This window comes from Rhinopithecus bieti, unplaced genomic scaffold, assembly GCF_001698545.2.
Source record: "Rhinopithecus bieti isolate Rb0 unplaced genomic scaffold, ASM169854v2 scaffold_32835, whole genome shotgun sequence".
NCBI classification, from domain to species: Eukaryota; Metazoa; Chordata; class Mammalia; order Primates; family Cercopithecidae; genus Rhinopithecus; species Rhinopithecus bieti.
In genome coordinates this window covers 1,193,473-1,199,311 of record NW_016814117.1, presented here as the reverse complement: position 1 = coordinate 1,199,311, position 5,839 = coordinate 1,193,473, and the positions used below count along the sequence as shown (strand labels likewise).

General features: G+C 37.6%; 1 long non-coding RNA gene across 2 annotated transcripts in view; it reads right to left on the bottom strand.

The window, feature by feature from the left end:
- Nucleotides 1-339: 339 nt before the first annotated feature.
- The window catches only part of LOC108513907 (uncharacterized), a 36,471-nt gene continuing 30,971 nt past the window's right edge, over nucleotides 340-5,839 (bottom strand). For both annotated transcript variants that reach the window (XR_001881050.1, XR_001881051.1), the window contains 2 exons: nucleotides 1,433-1,560; nucleotides 340-680 (listed from right to left, as the gene is read on the bottom strand). This is a non-coding gene — a long non-coding RNA (uncharacterized LOC108513907). The remainder of the gene's footprint in view (nucleotides 681-1,432; nucleotides 1,561-5,839) is intronic.

Sequence of the window (5,839 nt, the reverse complement as noted above, 5' to 3'; positions counted from 1 at the left end):
CAGTTCACTGCAATCTCCACCTCCTGGGTTCAAGCAATTCTCGTGCCTCAGCCTCTAGAGCAGCTGGGATCACAGGTGCACACCACCATGCCTGACTAATTTTTTTATTTTTTATTTGTAGTAGAGATGGGTTTTCACCATATTGTCCAGGCTGGTCTCAAACTCTTGGCCTCAAGTGATCCACCCACCTTGGCCTCCCAAAGTGCTGGGATTACAGGCATGAGCCATCACGCTTGGCAATACAGTTTTTTATTTAATGGGCTCCTAAGAATGATCAAGTGTCAACACTTCATCATTTGTTCAAAATATTTTTAAACATAGAGGAAAAGTGTGGAAAAGAGGAGCCAAAATACATCTATTTATTTGTTACAAGCTACCGGAGTCCAATGAATGTAGTAGATAGCAACAGTTTTGCCCGTGCCGTTTCCAATAGCTACCATAGGAAGTGCTGATGTAAATTTGGCTAAGTGGCTGTTTCCCACTGGAATGTGATTAAAACAAAAGCAATGCTAGATCACACCAAGGATCTCAGGCAAGGTGCCAGCTTTTCCAAGGGAGAAAGTTGAAAAGTACTTCAATGGTTCAGAAACCAAACACATCGCTGTTGCTGTGAAAAGGAAAGGTCACAAGCATGTTGTTCCAGTGCTGAGGAATTGTGGATGTAGCTGCATGTTGGTTCCCTGGGAATAAAAGATTTTTTTAAATTGAAAAACTTGTGAGTGAAACCTAATACCCAATACCAAAAGCTAACGGATTTATTGTTAGGGTATCCATATCCTATTATCTACTTGAGCATTTTCTAGACTCTAAAAGCAACACAAAACTCATTAAACCTTTCTATAATTCAAACAAACATAAAATCTGAGATATACAGATTTCAAATCATGATCAAAGTATGCTATAATTTAAAACACTCTCAAAATACGAAGTTTCACCTTAATCCAAAAGATGCCAATTTTTCCAGCAAATGTAGCAAGATTTACAGATTGATATACTCTGTTTTTTGATAACACCAAAGATGAAATATACAGTAGGTTTTCTTAAAAAGAAAAATGTTATTCAAATATTTGTTAAGATGATATTTTAATCAAGTATCTTGAGAAATATACCAAAATCAGACTTTATTAACTGATATTTCAAAGTAGAAATGTATTTCAGTATTACAGAATTACATAGAATAAAGACACTATAAATTCTCTTCAGAAGATAAAACATTATTCAATTTTTTACATATCTAAAATAGTATAAGGAATAGTTCTCTATAGGTTTAATAAGATGCTAAACAAAACCTAGTTTGTGTTTTAATACTGATTAAAAAGAAAATGGTAGATTGTCTATAACTGTCTCAATTCAGAATGCCTCTTTCATTTGTTTTATTGAGATTTGTCACTATTTGGGAAATGAAAACTTTCACTTTCCGTTTTTTCCCTACCTGAAACCTCTCCTGGACTTCTTTTGGTCATTACATTCGAGCCCAAATTGTTTATTCATTCACCATTTCTGTCTTCACTCCACAAACCCTTTATGTCATCAAAGCCATGTAGGAGTCTTTAGGTATAACTAAAAGGAAGACGAAAAATTAGTAATTTTTAACAGGTAGTAAGAAAGTCTTCTTTATCCAAAATTCCAAAAGTGACCTCTTATCCCAAACAGCTTTTCTTCTATGTCTTATAAAACAACTGAGGCAATGAGTTACTTCTCAGTCATGTGTTTTCTTAGAGTCCTAATAAAGATTACAGTGATGCGGAGGAATGCACTGTCTTGCTTTCTTCTTGGAAGCTAGTTTGTAGGTCCTCCTTCTGTGCTAAATAACTTTCAGTGATTATTGCGAGGGCTGTGAACACGTTTGGATACCACATGAAATCAATTTGTTAATTTTCACTTATTTCCCAAAGAATAATTAATCTCTGCGATAGAACCAACTTAACACTTCCATTTTGAGGGTCAGTTACCTGAGCCATGTCAATACAGAGATTATTTTCAAAGTTAATGAGCCAGTTTTTTAAGGGCCACTGGATAGATTTTAATCATCATGACTTTTAAAGTCAATTAATTACACGTAACTCAGATGTGTTCTGTTCTGAGACTGTTTCCACACGTTCGTTAAAATTGATTCCCCTTTGGGGTCAGGTTGTACTTACTTTGTTCCTGCTGAAATCAACATTTTGGACTCAATTAGTTTTCTTGAGTCTTCTTATTTTCAGAAACTTTGCTATGGAAGAATAGCTTTCTCTAACACCCAGAGTTGGGATTCCATGAGAGAGTTGAGATTCCACGAGACTGAGGATAACATATCCCCTACCTTTCTCTACCCAAGTCAGGATTTAAGCTGGGATCTGAAACTCATACCATCACTCAGTTCAAAACGTTGATTTTCCCCAGAAGAATATTTAGGAGTCATGGAGTCAGAAGAGATTAGCACAAGGGAGGCAGAGGATGATGGCAGTGTGGTCCTACGAGGAATCTCAAAGGGCTCCTTCTCCAAAGGTCTCAAGTTTTACACCAATGATTGCCTGAACATGTGGGTAGAGTTGATTAAAAACTGGAGTGAAAAATACGTTATTCTCAAGGAACCAGGAGACCCAAGTTACATCTGGTAGGGCCTGGATACCGTTTATATTCAGGAATAGAACAGCAACTATTTTTAGATATAATTATTCATAATAGTAAAAGGTAGCCTTATTATGGTTTTCACAGATGATACTCATGCTTCTTTAGTTCAACCAAATCTAAAATGCATATATTATCACTTCATATTCAATGTCATTAGTTTTTCCTCCTGTTTAGTTACTGTATTGCAATAACATTGCTCTATTATCCTTCATTGTAGATGAACAATTCCTCAATCATATTAAAGATTTAATAATCTTTACTTGTTATTTTGGAAAACAAACCACTATATCTACAATTTCTGTTAGAATGTACACTGTAATTTCAAATAAAAGACATTAAAACAAAATTTTGTAGTATAGCCCTTTATGCACTGGGTCCTGATGGTCCTAACAACTAAGTCCAAGAGACCTGCCAGAAGGGGAGAGTCAGTAGGGAAGGATGTGGGCCTCATATTTAAAAAAACTGTTTCACTTTGGTCCTTTCAAAATAATGTATAATTATTTAAAATGAATAAGTAGAATGCTAGAGTCAGGATATTTTCATGAGTTTTAGTTTTCTAGGGCATAAGAAAAGAGAAAAAGAGATGAACTTCTTTTTATAGGGAGATACATTTAAAGAGGATAGTAATCAGACTGGGTGCGGTGGCTCACGCTTGTAATCCCAGGATTTTGGGAGGCCAAGGCGGGTGGATCACATGAGGTTGGGAGTTCAAGACCAGCTTGACCAACATGGAGAAACTCTGTCTCTACTAAAAATACAAAAGAAATTAGCCAGGCGTGGTGGCGCATGCCTGTAATCCCAGCCACTCCAGAGGCTGAGGTAGGAGAATCGCTTGAACCCGGGAGGCGGAGGTTGTGGTGAGCCGAGATTGTACCTCCAGCCTGGGCAACAAGAGTAAAACTCCATCTTAAAACAAAAAAAAAAAAAGGAAAAAGGAAAAAAAAGAAAGAGGTAGAAATCGGTGAGGGAGTTTGGGGTTAGTGCTGATAAAGGGAAATTTATTGTTTTGAAGGAGAGCCATATACTAGATTAAATATGTGTTGTCAGTGAATTCTGAAGAACATATTTCTCAGTAAGACACTGAGACAAACAAACTAGATAAAGATAAAGAGACTGTAGAATGTGTATATTCTTTGGACCAACCAAAGTAAGGCAGGCCAAGTTTACAGTTGGAGAGAGTTTCCAGCTACATTCAAAGCACTGGCGCCTCTCCCAGTTGCTCTAGTGATTGAGCCCCTCCTAACCTTAATGATTTTATAATATAAGGTAATATACAAGCAGAACAAGTCTCACGTAGGAGTAAGGTCTTGGGAGGAGAGTGTATGGGGTGAAGGATGAGATCGTGAGGTAAGATGCTTAGGTGATCTACATGGAATACTGTCGTCCTGAGTGCTACAGCTTCTCACGTTTTAATGCACACACACTTCACCTGCACGTGTGGTTGAAATGCATATTCTGATTCAGTAAGTCTGGAGTGGAGCCTGGGACTCTTACATTTTCAAAAGACCAATGCTGGTCCATAGGTCACATATCCTAGACATCTTGCCTCTCTGTTTGACATCAGTGTCAATAAACTATTCATTCCTGAATCCATCTCAACGGTTCTATCATGTCCAGTAGGAAGTCCTGGGAGTGGAAAACAGTGGGAATCTTTCTCCCTGGGACTTTTGTGAACTGGCTTGGCTGTTAGCTGTGGCCACTTGCTGTCTTTGTCAGTTCCTTGGCTTTTGTTGTCGTCAAACTCATCCAAATGGGTTAGGAAAAGTAGAAGAAAGCGCCAATGGGAAGATCATCTAGTAAGTAAAAAATAATTTTGCTTGGATGAACAAGACATACAATATGATGTTGCTAAGAGTGCAAAGATTTATCAGGGCCTCCTAGTCCTAAGAAACTTTGGGCTTAGTACAGAGGTTCTCATCCTCTGGGGAAAGGGAAGCTTCTATCTTTATGTCACTAGCCATTAACTGAGATGTACTACTTCCTTCCAGTATGAAAGCATGTATCACCATGATATTAGAAGAATCTACAACTCCATCATTAATGGAAATCTCAGATTTTTTATATTACATTATTGTTGTAAACTTCTCTCTCTATATATGTATGTATGCATACATAGAGAAAGACTAATGACAATTCCATCACTGTTTAGAATTGCAGTCATTATTATACTGACATCAGGGTTCACATGATACTAGTCTTTCTGCCCACAAATGTTATTGTAATACAAGTCGGCCAACTATTGGGCAGTTTTGAAACTCGTTTTGATCAGCCACCTGACAGTGAAGTCATGTGTAATACCTTGATGACCTCAGCATCCACATTTCTTTCCCCGTCTACAATTTCGCATTAGTCAGTATGTGGAGATGAGTCAAGGACCACTCCACAGTTTAATAATCTTACTTTAGCTAAGCTACGGTAGCTGATGCTTTAAAAAATAAAACTAACTTGCTGACACTTTAAATATCATCTTTTTCTTCAATGTGTTAACAAAAACATGTATACTACTATAACACGAATTTTTTTTTAATGTTTTGATAACTGTATTTCACTATTTCAAATAATTTCTCTCATAAGTCTATGCATTATATTTCATGCATTAAAAAGTTACTTTGAGAAGGGGTCTGTAGGCTTATTGACTGCAAAAGGTGTCTATGGCCCAGAAAAACATTCATAACCCTTGATCTGGTAGAATAATGTCCATTTGAAGAGTTCATTACCATAAAATACACTTTTTTCATAGAGGTAAACTAGTGACTAGAGCTACTCTAAGGTACCGGGCAGCTATTTTCTTAAAACTTCCGCAGGACACCGGGTGCAGTGGCTCACGCCTATAATCCCAGCACTTTGGGAGGCCAAGGCAGGCAGATCACGAGGTCAGGAGTTCAAGACCAGCCTGGCCAACATGGTGAAACCCCGGATCTACTAAAAAAAAAAAAAAAAAAAATTGCTGGGCACACGCCTGTAATCCCAGCTACTTGGGAGGCTGAGGTAGAATTGCTTGAACCCGGGAGGCAGAGGTTGCAGAGAGCCAAGATAGCACCACTGCACTGCAGTCTAGGTAGCAAGAGTAAGACTCTATCTCAAAGAAAAAAAAATCCACAGGAAACAGATACTGAGACATTAAGTTCTTGCCCATCATGTATAGAGTTATCCAGGGAGAAGCTGGTTCTGTCTTCAAGGGATCTAGTTTATTCATTTCTCTCTTTTTTTTTTTTTTTTTTTTTTT